The sequence below is a fragment of the Magallana gigas genome, chromosome 8, assembly GCF_963853765.1.
Source record: "Magallana gigas chromosome 8, xbMagGiga1.1, whole genome shotgun sequence".
In the NCBI taxonomy this organism is placed as follows: Eukaryota; Metazoa; Mollusca; class Bivalvia; order Ostreida; family Ostreidae; genus Magallana; species Magallana gigas.
Window position 1 is genome coordinate 14,786,637 of NC_088860.1, and position 14,977 is coordinate 14,801,613.

Here is a 14,977-nt window from a genome sequence, read left to right on the forward strand (position 1 = left end):
AGTTTTAGAGACTATTTCAAAAATCATTAAATGGTTTTTAAAAATGCTGATCATTCAATGCTTGAAAAAAGCCTAAAATTTTAGAATACTTTTGAATTAAAATTCTTTTTAAATAAAATTCCTTAAAATTCTAATTATTTTAAATTGCCAGTGCAGTTCGGTTTTATTCGGTGCTCAATATCATCACCACAAGATTCGTACTTTTTATTTAAAAAGAAACAACCCAAAAACCCCAAGTTTCTTGTTAAACTTTTAGCGTACACAGCCCTCAACTGGAAACGTCAGTGCGTTCTTGATATTCTGTCCCAAGAGACATTCGATCATCCTTTCATTTCAAACCATTTAAAGCAATGTAACAGCTGATCAAGTGATATTCGTTGGATTCAATAGCAGTCATAGATATGTGTCTGAGACTGCAGGAGATAGGCACAGATAAAAGGTTAATTGTATGACAAAGAGAGTGTAATAGTGATACTGTCACTTTTTATAACGATTGTATTCAACACAATGGAATGCGTTCAATAGCTTAGACCCCCAGTTTCTGAAACACCCAGATACTTGAATGGGTAATGTGCTGCTTTTTTTATGTGGTCTGTAGTGTAAACGGAAACTCAAAAGAAATAGAAATTATCAATGAGAAATGGTAACGGTTTTCATTATTTTTCTCTAAAAATTATTTTGATGATAAGTGAATTTCATGAGTACGTGATGTGACTAGTTACTTGCAGCAGTTGCCCCCTTTTTTTGGCACCGAAGTATACGCGGCATCAGGAAAGGTGTTCCGCAGAATTTGATTAGATACCAGTATTAGTCACCTTTTTGTGTTTATCTCCCCTGACATCTGACATTTGGTGCAAAAGATGGACTTCATTACAGCAGATGCCCGGATGTAATGAAGGGAGACAACTGGTGCTCGGTGGCAATAAGAAATGTCACTTCACGGCATAGATATAGACGAACCCGGCGTTTTTCGGTGATGAGTTATGCCCGCACTGGTAGTACTGTTGGTATGCATGAGGACAAATATTTGGCAGAATTCTCACAACTCTGAGCTTTAGTTACAATAAACCTCTTTATTTGTGCATGATTGTTAAAAAAATGTTTATTAAACTGAATTGTCGTATTGCCAAGACATTGAGAAACGTATATACTATAACACCTTAATTGTAACAACCACAACAAGAAAAAAAAACAACAAATAAAACAACAACAAAACAACCACAAAAACATGTCATTGACAAAAATGTGGGTCAGTACATAGAGCTTTGCAAACAACTTTTTTTCTTCGCCGCAAACATTTTCCATATTGCTACTTTTGTCTGATAATACGCTCATGTATGCACCGAAATTGAACTTATCTAAACGATTACAAACTATCGATTTCTGAAACTCGTGTTATGTTGAATATTATTTTATAGTATGTTGAATTTTGAGGAATTTTTAAATGGCTGTATAATTTACCATTTAGAAAAACTTCATGACCTTATGATATAGTATACCGCACACGCACCTGTCAATATGCAGTCAATGAATGACACATCCATGGAGATGTAACCGAACCCTGTCGGGTTCTCAAGTCCACCCTTGTCTGCCCGTGTGTAAACCGTCAGGCAATCTCGTGCAGGGAGGTCCCATGACTCGTACAATACGACCAAATTATCTAAACAAGGACATGGTTGTTCAGCGCAAAATTTTATGAATCAAGCAAGAAATTATAATTTAAAGGTCGTATTATTCATGCTCATTCAAAAGGGTTTGGCCGGTCGAGTCAACACTTACGGTGGAGATTTTCTCGTACGATAGGATTTTTCACTTTGGGATTAACATAACGATTATTGCAATTTTATGACACAATCTTAAAAAAGATTTCCCCCTCTAGATCTGAAGGTTTGTTTCTTGGTTTTCCTCCTTAACAGCTGTGTTAGATTCTTGTGGTACACATAAGAGCACGCACGCAGAAAACTTTGTTTATTTTTATTAAAAAGAAGTTACTCATTTAGTCTAACAACGGTTACTATGATATTCCGGATTGTTTCTTTTTTAAAACAAATTATAATTCTCCCCACAACGTCATATTTGATTGCGGTATTAGGTGGCATGAGCGTGGTTGTTTTAATTCTGAGTTTACTTGAAAAGAAAAACTCGTACAAAAAACTTCAAAAAATTAGCATGCATCTGTCTGTTGTAAAAATAACAAAAACTCAAGAATAAAACAGACAAATTTAGAAAATCATTGCAAAAGTAATCTATGTCGAAATGAAGTGTTTTAACTTTACGAAAAGTAATTATTCTCCAGGTCGAAACACCAGGGGAAAGATCTTTGTAACACGAACGTTCGTTTGATGTATTCTGAGTAACTCTCTGTACTCTTGCTCATTCCTGGGATCAGATGACTAAGGGGGGATAATAAAAGACGTTTACTACCTCTAGAGATATGGTCACCCGGTGCACTACATTTTCTGATCGGAGGAATTTTACTCTAGCTTCCGGCTTACTACATCTAGTGTCTTATACATGTACCGACACGTGTATAGCTATGATATACGTAACTACAAGAACGATAGAATACGCCTCAGCATTATAACGTATTTCTCTGCATATCTATTCTGTATGTAACTGCAAAATTGGTAGTAATACATTTTGCTCCTCGTTTCCAGTAAATGGCACAGTCATGTACATTGTGTATTTAGCACTCAATTGTCAAAGACACTTAGGAAAACTGTTTTACGACTACTTATATTTTGTTAGATAGAAACTAATATTCCTGTAACATCTTCGGGAAATGTTTAATTCAACACTTGCATGTAATAAAGGTGAATGATGTATATATAGACTGCTTAAAAATTGCTTTTAATTAGTTTGCATCATGGTACCATGAATTCTGATTCATCAATACCTTTCTGTTTTTAACATGTTGCTAACTATAGAACCATTTTAATAACGTTTATCAATGACAACGTCGACATGTTGATTAATATTCCTCTGTACGGATCGAAGTTTCTAAAATCTTTTCACAACTTAAAGGGGCATGGTCACGATTTTGGTCAAAAATTATTTTTTCGATTTTAATGTTTACAATTCTTCAGTAAGGCATTTTAAATAGGCAACCAAAATGTGAGTGTCATTTGTTGAGTTATAAGCGAGTTACAGAGCTTACAATTCTCCGCTATGTAAACAAAGCTTTTGTTTACATTTTGAATGTTGAAGTGAAAAATCCAGTTTTAGACCTCAAATGAATGTGTTAATCAATAGGAACAGTTTATTTGTGCTTAAAATGAATAAAAAGATAGACTAATCAGCTTGAAAAAGATTATTTACTGGTATATTGAACCTATGTCAACAAAACAGGGCACGAGCCTTGTTTACATGAGGAAGAATTGTGAGCCCTGTATCTTGCTTAAAACTCATTGACTGGCACCCAAATTTTATTTGATCGTTAGAAATGCATTCCCAAAGCATTGTGAATAATAAAAGCAGACGGATAAAATTTGACCAAAATCGTGACCATGCCCCTTTAAAGAATCTTTTCTTGTTGAGTTGTTTTTCCCAATGGTCTTCTTATTTCATAATTCGCACAACTATATATGGAATCTCTTGTCCGATTCATTTTAAGGTATTCGAAGTATAACGACCATATTTTGTACCTAATAAATGAATAGTCCGATATTCTTAATCATGATATTATTTTGAAGTTGTTATCAAATAAAATACCTCACCAAAGGAATTTTCAAAATTTTGAATATGGTCCAACTAATTACACCTTAAATTTTGCATTGAAGGCTATGAGTAACGTATGATTTATTCAGATATTATAAAAAGTAACTTAAATTTCGTAAAACTCCCTTGGTTAATACATGCATAAACTTTCTCTTTCTTAAAATATGAAATAAAATACATCATTTACCGCAAATATTTTGACAAACTTTAAATTTTCTTTTTTTATCAAGGGGAGTTAACTCTATAAAAAATTAAGGTGCAAAATGACCGGCTTTTTACTGTATATATGTTGTCAGTCATGTGAATTTGGTTCATTTCACTTTCGTTGTTATCTAGCAATACATATTTAACTAGTTTAAAATGATTCGAAATTGTTCAATATCCCTTCATTATACATTCATTATATATGTTGCAATTTTGTGACTTCATAATTTAATAAAAGACATGTTTTTCTCCTATACAACTTGTTGGGGGAAAAATTAACTATTTATTTACTTTTTATTTGAGTTCCAATTTACGAGTTTTGGCCAATTATTATCTAATTCAGATATACATGTATTTTAAATGGTATAAGATATTTTGGGACTCTGTATATATATAAGGCATGGTTTGAGAAAATAGAGAGTTTGTCTAATCTGAACAAGACTGATAGCTGTTGAGGTCTGTTATCTGAATTCAGAGCACTGAATCTCGCTTTGTTTATTCGCGATTTTGCGCATTACTCAAACTATCTAATTGACAAATTTATCTCAATCGTTTTATAGTTGTTGATGTTCTCGTCTTTTCTTGTGCAATAAATCCAGCGATTCTTCATTTTTATTGCATAATGCAAAAATTCCAAGCATCTTGGTGATGTTTTGTTCTACGAATTAACACATATCTTGGTTCACTGCGATCCAAATTTTTTTCTTCTTCTTCTAAATCGGTTAATGACCCATCGCATCATCAAAATTTGTCGCATCTTCTTTATAAATCCTTAAGTATTGAATTTCTACCAAAAAGTACAACTGCTTTTATTTTTATTGAAAGACATCTGGAGCAAAGGCTTCTATTTCTATTCATTTGATCATTTTTTTGTTGGCAAATATATCTCCGTATTGTTTGGAATGAGCTGTTTACATAACGTCTTACTAACTTCCATCTGTGCTAATCCCTATTTCTGTTCCGTTTTATCACTAAGAATCGTAAAATAAAGCCTGACAATCGATACCACACATTTCTTATTTTCTAGGATCTGATAGTAAAAAATCAATTATATTGCTTTGATTTTTTGTACAAACCTTTATTTTGGACAAAGCGAACAATTTTTCCCATACGAACTATAAGCTTTAAAATCACAGACTAATTTTTTCTAGACTTTTACAACTTATATTTAAATAAGATTCTGTTGATATGCCTTTGACAGTTGTCCCTCATGCAATTTAAATTTTCATTTCCGGTTGATCAAAAGAAAATTATAAATTTACAGACATAAATACAAAAAAAAAAATAATAATAAATAAATAAACCCCCCCCCCCCCCCAAAAAAAAATAAAAATAAATAAACCAAAAAAAAAACAAAAAACAGAAACAACAACAAAAACAACAACGATCAATTTTTTTTTTTGCTTTATATTATACTCTATTCCTTTAAACAACAAACAAAAACAACAACAATAATATGTTTTGCTTTATTATACTCTATTCCTTTTCTGATTGAACAACTTCAAGTCAGTAAGAGAAATACATTTTTAATGATATTTTGAAGAAATTTTCATTGATATACGCACGTGTCCATTAAAGAATCACTAAAAATCCAATCTGCATGTACGTAGCTCTATTCTTGTAAGAATTAGTATGTCTTTGCTTTTGTTTTTATATGTGATATCGAGAGATGTTATTTTCTATTGGTCTCCAATCTAGTAACTCAATAAACTTTCTACTGATTCTAGTTCTACATTAACTATATTTAGTAAAGACGTCGACAAGTGTATTGAATTAACGACGACTCCCTATACATCATTACAGAAGGCGCTCGAATGGGCTTTCCATTTTTGGAACGCAATTCCAGAAAATGTGAACTGGAATCTATAAAATGCAATTCACTTTTGCATTGGGAATTGCAAAGTGCGTCCCACAAACCGACTGCCGTTTGAATGCCATGTTTGGAATCACTTTGTTTTTTGTGTCTATTGTTTTTATCGACCACAACGTCTGTTCTACTACTTTCATGCAAAGATTTTTAATGAAACCCGAATATTTTAGACACAGGGATAATTATGGTCTTCAAACCACAGACTCCAACTTCACACACAGTCAATTTATTAACATTCCTCTTTGGATAGCTGAGGTTGAGCATAGAACATACACTGAGTTATTTTTTGTTTTGTTTTGCTAAACCTTGAGGCCATCATACAATTATGTAATCTAATTTTTTTGTGGATTAACCGATTATGAAATCTGGAAAATATAAAACAACCCTAAAGATACATAATATTCTCCTCTCAAAAGAAAGGAACCGAACAAAACACTAATTGTCTTTTAACACTGGTGTGTTGATGTTTTACTTATGTCTTCCACAAAGAAAAATAATTAAGATAGCAGGCTTTTGTTCCTTTCAGAGTGTGGCTAAATACAATGCCGTCACTTGACTCAAGGGTAAACGAAATCTCTAGTCAATTTAAACTTGGTCCAGGTGCGATTATATATATGATAGATAATAGCAATTCGTTGAAGAAACAGTTGCAGACATGTTGTATAAAAACAGTCAGGCATGCGAGGTAAATATTAGTTTTCTTACAGACACTGTTGTTGGTAGTGAATATCCAAGCATTGACAAACCAATGGAAAGCAAAGATAGGTTCGTCTAGCCGTGTTTACATAGATAATATAACCTTGCGATCATGCACTTAAGACCGCTTGCAACTCTTTTTTCCAGAAAGTCGACAAGAAAATAATGGTCGCAGTACAGAATGTAAATGTACATGTATCTGTTGTTGGGTTTCCTTTATAAATAAGTATTAATAATGGATTTTAAATATTAAATATGAGAGACGACATAAATAAAAACCATGCCAAAATCTACTAAGATTCGCATGTTGCGTAATACTAGTACAAACACATGTCATGAGGTTAATCTATGCGTAACTATTGCTTATGGTACATATACATTATCCCTACAGTACTACGGAGTAACAAAATTTTTAAAGTATGTTGTGTCCGAGTTGAAAAATCATCAAGCCCATCAGACACAAAAGAAGGTTGTAGAAATTATTCAGGAATATCTAAATTTAATCAAATATAGCACATTTTATCCAGTTTCAGTTGTAGAAAGAAAGAAACTTACACGCCCTGTCATCTTTGCAAGCTTCAGCCGTTAGTGAAAGTAAAATCGACACAAAACCCGTGGCTTGCGACGATGCTCTCTCTCTCTCTCTCTCTCTCTCTCTCTCTCTCTGGTATAAACATTTGTTTGTTTTATTTGTTTCCAGGATTAGATCTTTGCAGGTTACCAACTGTTGTACGTTACCATCGCCGTGACTGCATGCACGGAAACAAGACCAGTCATTACTCAGGCACCGACCCCGGGTGATACGTCTTCCCTGTAGGTAGAATTCCTTCAAGTCTGTCCCCTAGCCAGGTGAGCGCCACTTTTCCCTCTCTTTTTTCGCACTCAGCACAAGATTCCAAAATTAGTATCCATTTTTCTGTCATTCTATAATGACAGCGAAATTGCATTCCTTGAATACTCACACTACTAAAAGAATTATCTTTTAAATTTAGAGTGATGCTGGGTAATAGTTTTTTAAGATGTTAGCGTATAAGCTAAACGCTTTATGTCTTGTTAACAAAACTACTGTGCAACCGGATGCTTAGTCAAAACGCTACCTAAATATAATGGCAAACCAAAGCATTGAGAGTATTATGTGTATATCACATTTAAAAAAAAAAAAGATAAAATTTCAAATTTTGAACCATGTGATACGTTTTTTTTTTATTGAAGGAAACACTAACTGAGTTTTGATCTAGAGATGGACAATGGAACGATATATCTGATGACAAAACAAAAAAATACTGAAACTTGACAACAAGCTTGTTAACCGCTTTCCAGTACTTTCAGTACATTGGTTTTATATCAGTCTAGCATGTTGAAGGCAGGTTTATCTCACATGTCTTGTTGGCAATGTCTTTACTTTTCTAATTTATCTGTTAGTTTTATTCGTTTGTCCTATGATTTTTTTTTTCATGGTAAAGGTTTGATTTTGATTGACATTATCAAGACAAGTGGCACAAAAAGAAAATAACCATGACACATATCAACTTCTTTGAAGTAGTCTGTGGATGATCCGCTATTCCAGTTGACATAAGCTTAAATCAGTAACTTAATAGCATTCTACTTTATAGATGGAAATATTCTCCCGCTTATTTTCGCGTCAAAACCGCAAGTTGAGTCTCTTTAACAACAACAAAGATAGCGCGAATATAGAACGACGCGAAATCTTACAATCGTGACTATGCGAAAACACACATTTTACAGTATTAACCGATAGGTGTCTAAAGTTGCAAAAACAAATTTTGCCTATTAAGGTGCTGACTTTAGAAAAATTTACATTTTCCCTTTTATTAACAAAATGGATACGGCTGTTATGGTTACATCAATGCATAAATTATATATTTATTATGCTCCTTTTCGATTTGTTTGTCCCTTTTTAATTTCAATTGAGCACGTGTTTTGCTATAAAAAGAAAATTAAGTTCTTTAATGAAAGTCGTAACGAGCAATGCTTGGATATTTATCCAGTATACACATCAGTAATGGCAAATGAACAAGAAGCTAGTATGAAAATGTACACTTTGTATCAGACTGCCTGTCTTAAAGGTTTTGGTTTGTATTTCATTATTTTGTATTTGTTTAGAAATTCTATGTGTAAAATTCTTTTTATATCTTTGAAATTTACAAGAAAAAAATGCATTTGAAAATTATCATTGACATTTGTTATTTTTTTTTATTTTTTAACAATGTCGAATTATCAATGGATATACGGAGTCTCTGATAAAACACAATTGTTAATTTTTTTTATAGATTGCATAAAATGCTTCAAATTTTTAAAATGTTTAAAAATCAATCAAAACAAACAAAAATAAACAAAGGACAAAAAAAAACCGGAGTATGATCTACCCGTCTTAAGTGAAACGTCTGTGTTTCTTTAATAGCTAGTTTTAATTGTCTGTACAATTACTGTAAAATCGGTCAATAAGTTTCTGTTCTTGTATAAGTTTGGGTTCATTGTTGAGTGCTTTGTCGTGATTTGTATTCTTTTGCTCGATTCCGACAGTTACAGTGGCGAATCTCTCATTGCCATTTTTTGAAGTGCATCCTGGGAAGGTCCAGCCCTTGTTCAAGACTCATCAACCTAAATCCACTGGCAGGAGCAAAACATTGGTGGTAATATAAAACACATGAGAAAGACAACAATACAAAACAAAACTATTTGACATAGCTAGATGCGTAAAAGGCTTAACATTTGCAGTTATGAGCGAAAAATTCAGGTATCGTCACATATGTTGCAATTCTTTTTCAAAATTTATCTATTTTTAAGGATCATAACTACAAGGTATAACCATAAAACATAATTTTTCATTTCTAAGATAAAATTTTAATGTTGAGCTATAGTTCATACAGTGTAATAAGCAACATCATGATCTCTTTATTTCAGTTTTTTTCATAACGTCACATCTTGACGTCACCATCAAGAAAAAAAGGACCTATACGAACCAGTTATATTTACATGCTATTTTCTGTTGCTACATTTAACTAGAAAACGCTCTCTACTGTAAACAAACACACAGAAACGTCCAGAAATGCCTACTCATTAGTGGAATACTTGCTCATATGCAACGTGTAGTACACAAGAAGGTTGTCTACAGTGTAGATGAATTCTGAGCCGTCTGTCCCCGTCCGGAAGTGAACGTCCTCATTTACGACACTTGAGGTTCCATAAGCAAATGATACAAAGAAAAATCACCCAGTCATCCGTTATTACAAATGATGGCACCGACCTTGAACCTTTGGTTAAATACAGCATCGTGTGTACACAAGGTCATTGGCGATATCTGGCATGTTTTTGCTTTAATATTTTTAAAATTTGAAATTTAAAATATAATCTAAATGTGCGGGTTTTTTTAAATATGTAGTTTTAATAGATAAATGAACTTTATTCAACTTTTTGTTTCGAACATCTACATGCGTAATTCATTGGAATATGAAATTATGGATAAAACTAAATTGGAAGTGGATCTGAAGTGGTCGACACATTGAGAAATACAACTTTAACGTAAGATCTTCACAAAATATAAATATACGTGTATAACGCCGTGGAAGGTATTCAGTATATTTGGGTCATATCCCTGACCCTTTATCAATAGCTAATTATCTCTCATTATTGTAATGACGTAATTAATTGGTAGTTACAACACACTCTCCTATCTACTCACATATATAAATGCATTGTATATCATATCGTCCTTCACTCACAGTTAATGGCTGAGTAAGGACCATTAGCTGCACATTCTTGCTTCACGAAAGTGTCTTGATACTCAAGGCTTTTTGTCCTTGAGTTCCTACATGTGCAGACAAATGATGTTCTTTCACAATTTGACAAAGGCGTCGGAACCGAAGGGGGGGGGGGGGGTAAGCAAAGTTATACATAACCATAAACCAAAGACCTTTTTTTTTTTCCTTGTCAAGATTTTTGATATGTTTAGCCCCCCACCCTACAAAAAAGTACAAATGTTAAAGGAGGACAGACTGATTCGGCAATTTCATGTATAAATAAACAGAGTTTTTTATTTTTTAGTTTTTTAAGTTTTAAAGTAGACAATAATTCACAAACTTTAAAAGTGTTTGGTCTTTCACAAAATCTAGGTTCCAAGTATTTTTGTCTAATACATGAAAGAGCATTACATTCTAATATTAAGTGCATTTCATCAGCTATTTGATTATTTTTGCATAATGTGCAGCATCTTTCATTTAGAGGAATGCCTAACCATCTACCAGTTTCTACAGGAAGTTGGTGATTCGACGTTCGAAATTTAACAAGTATTCTTCGAAGTTTTGATGGTAGAATACTCAAATATTTTTCATATCCAAAAGTTAATTTGAAAGTTTTATATATATGACCTTTGGAAGAATTTGCAATCTCAGCCGACCATTTCTGCACAAACTGGTCTTTAAGCCTTTTAAGCTTGACAGCATTTGTAATCCAATTAGCATTTACAATTATTGTTCATTCCAAATGTTTGAAAAACCACACTTATCAAAAATAGAATGTATACAATCAATCCATGGGTTCTTAGAAATGTCAATATTACATTGTATCAATAAATATTTGTAAAGTATATGAACAATTTTATTTTCTGGCCCGGTGAACAATTTTGCCCAGTATGAAATTATCCTGATTATACTACCAACGAAATTCCGTCCCCACGAACCAAGCAAATTTTGACTACCCACGAACATTGACCTCCACGAACAAAAATTATTCCACAGTACATTATGTAATACAATGCAGAGGATTACGCACCAAGTATATGTGAGGTGTGCATTGGTTAATGGCTTGTAAACTAGCCAAACAATATGGGGGTATACATGTACATGTTCAAGAGACTGTTAAAACAAAAACTAGCTGGTCAATTTAGATAAACCAAAGTAAATGTCGTGTGAAGGATAAATGTAATATCTTTTGTATCTTTTCTGTATCAGATCAGTAAGACTCTTTCATTTAACGGCAATCATATGATTTTCTTAAATTATAACCTAGATAATGTGTTTTGGTGCATAAATTATTAAATTATGAGATCCTGCGTCATTGTGTTAATTGGCTGTTGAATGTTTGGACCTTGTGAGCTGTAGCTCACTGTAGGAAAACAAACGTGAAAAGGTATAAATGTTTTGGCTTTTGTAGTAAATTTATTAAGTTCAAGTTGTTTTAACTGTTTAAATTATAAAAAAGTTTGGTTTGACTCAGATTTCTAAAACACTGGATCTACAATGTACCTTAATAAGTGTTTCTTCCATCATGTATTAAGGTTGTCTCCACGTGACTGCTGTTAACCTATCATCTTCTTACAAATTAGCAGGAAATAAGATATAATGAAATTTAAATGCTATTCCTATTTATGGCAGTGTCTTATCACTAGTTTAATAATCTTTAGAGGATAGATCTCTACATGGCAATTCGGCATAATTGCAATAAGTATTACAGCCCCTACTGGTGCACAACTTTATATTATATTCCCAAGACATGTTTTATTAGTTTACAGTCTATTATAGGAAAAGAAAGGCTATTTACTCTCCATAGATTGTCTTTATAATAACAAAGGCTATATAAAACTATATATAAGCCATTATTTGATATACAACTTCTCTGATATCAAAGAGCTTTAACAACTTTTTATATATAAAAAAAAAGATATGAGTCATATCTAATGCATAATGTCAAAAAAGATTTAAAGATAAAAAACGGACATAAAAATTACAACATATTCAATGAATGTTGCGAGATATACCAATGTATAAATGAAGAAACTAAATTTTGACATATAAATATAAATCTTACAAACGATTTCTATGTATTTTGGATCATATGAAAAAAACTAATAATAATAGGTTTATGAAAATATAACATGAGGCAATGCTAGGGTACAACAACACCAAGAGCAAAGAAGATGGCTGAGTAAAAAGAAAATAACAATATTTTGGTCAACAAATGATTTTTGTTTAAATTTTTGTATTTTATCTATGCATAGGCTTACAAATTAGGGAATCACTATCATCATATACGGCCGCTCAAGCATTTTGTGGAATCGTTAAAACTCGTCGTGGCAACACAAGGCTTCAATATTCTTGAGGTACGGTCTGCACTCTGCAGTGATTAAGCTAACAAATAAGAATATCGTTAAACATTTAACAAAAGCACCCAATGCTTAAAAGGGCTTGCTCACGATTTTTGGTCAAATTACATTTCTCTGTTTTTATTATTTACGATGCTTTAGGAATGCATTTCTAATGATCAAATGAATTTTGAGAGTCATTCGTATAGTTATAAGCAAGATACAAGGCTCACCATTCTTTGTCATGTAAACAAGGCTCGTGTCCTCAGATTGTTTACATAGGTTCAATATACCGATAAAAAAATCTTTTTCGAGCTGATTTATCTATCTTCTTACTCATTTTGAGCATAAATTCATTTTAGGTCTAAAACTGGAATTTTCACGTCAAAATTCAGAATGAAAACAAAAGCTTTGTTTGCACAGCAAAGAATGGTAAGCTCTGTAACTCGCTTATAATCCAACGAATGACACTCAAAGTTTGGTTGCCTATCAAAAATGCCTTACTGAAGCATTGTAAACAATATAATCGGAAAACAATTTTTGACCAAAATCGTGACCACGTCCCTTTAAAATGAGATGATTTTTCAGAAAAATTCATTTAACAAACCACCTTTGGCTTGCTAAAATTGTTTACAAATCCTTTTACAACCAAATAAAACCACAAATTTTTGATAAAAAAATACTAGGCTACTATAAAATATGGTTTGAGACCTGTTTTACGGGTAATTATCATGCCGTATGGTACACCTTATAGGAACAGCAGTGATGTTTCTTAAAAATGGCTATCTGTGAACTTAAAGATTCATTCAAAGTTATTTATGAGATAGAACTTGATATATAGAGTGACAATCGGAATAAAAAATCCACAAAACAATAATAATTATACAGTCTAGAACCATTATGTAATAAGTATGTGTACTTTAAATAGGAACCCCCGTAAATAAACTCATTTTGTTATGCTGGTACACATGTATTTTTATCAGCAAAAATTCACCACCAGGCTGAACCATTGGAGTAGTGATCGATATGTTTTACTACAGTTGTAATTCTCGTTTGCTTCATCAAGGCATATTTCATTTTTATTTTTCACGTTTTTGTAGATCTGATGTATCGTTTTCAGTGACTCTTCAACCTTTCTGGGAATTCCTACCAACATCCCTCAAGTTAAACGCCAGTTTTCCAAACAAGAGTCTACAGAACAGATCATCTCTTGAAAAAATCATTATTATGGTTTATGAGGAAAATAGCAGACATATTGGATGGTTGTTCATGGAGTGAATTGTTCGAGTAGCCTATATTATAAGCAAAATGGCAGTTTAAATAGGTCATATCTCTTACAAAAATGTAAGAATATGGACGATTTTGACAGGTGGGTGATGATAGGCCAAAGTACTATCTGCTTCTAGCAGGCAACAATTAGACTTACATAGACCCTCTGTAAATTTGAACCTGGAAACGCAATTATGGTGCTTTTAACCAGTATGTACAACAGGTGTATATACAACAAAAACTTGCGAAAATAGGAACTCAATGGGAATTTAAAAGTTATGTTCAATGTTATCTCATTAATGGATAGATAAATATCATTTTTTAAGAAAAGGAAACTGGTTCTAGATCCATTCCCATGCAGTAATCGTAGTTTTAAGAGTGAATTGAAATGTGAAGAATTTTTTAAACATTTACACTATTCAATATTTCAGAAAAAAACTTGTGATTTTATTGCTTTATAAAGTTTGATAATATTATGATATAAAATATACTCGCTGTGATGTAAACACCAACTAAATTTCACTGTACGTTGGTTTTTCTTGGGTTTGGCCAGCAAGTGTCATTCAGTGGCAAATCCAGTAGCAAATAAATTATGTAAAGACCAATAATTAATGAGATTATTTAAAGTCTTTAAACAATACGAATGCATTAAGCAAACCAGACGAAATATATATATATATTAATTTATCTCCGAGTTCTCAATTCATAATTCAAATAAATGATTCTTTTTTAAGAGATGCGGTGAACAATAGCCCAAATACAATAAACAAAATAAATCAAGTATGAATAATGGAAAACAGTATGTTACAGACTAATTCTGTGATTTAAATAAGTTTTCTAAACATATTTTTGACATACGAGCTGAACTTGGTATAAATTGCAACCACTTCAAACCTTCCATTATTCTGTTTTCTTTGGTTGTTTTGGATCTATTCTGTCAACAGAAGCATTAGTATTTGAAGTCCTTACCAAGAGAAAAACGGGTGGCTAATATTGTCTGTCTTTATATTATTGATGAATCTTTAACTTTGAGTGGTTAAATGTAGTTTCTCTAAGTGCCTGCTCTCTCCATCAAAGCATAGCATTGACTAGTCACATTAATCAGCCGTAAATATATCATT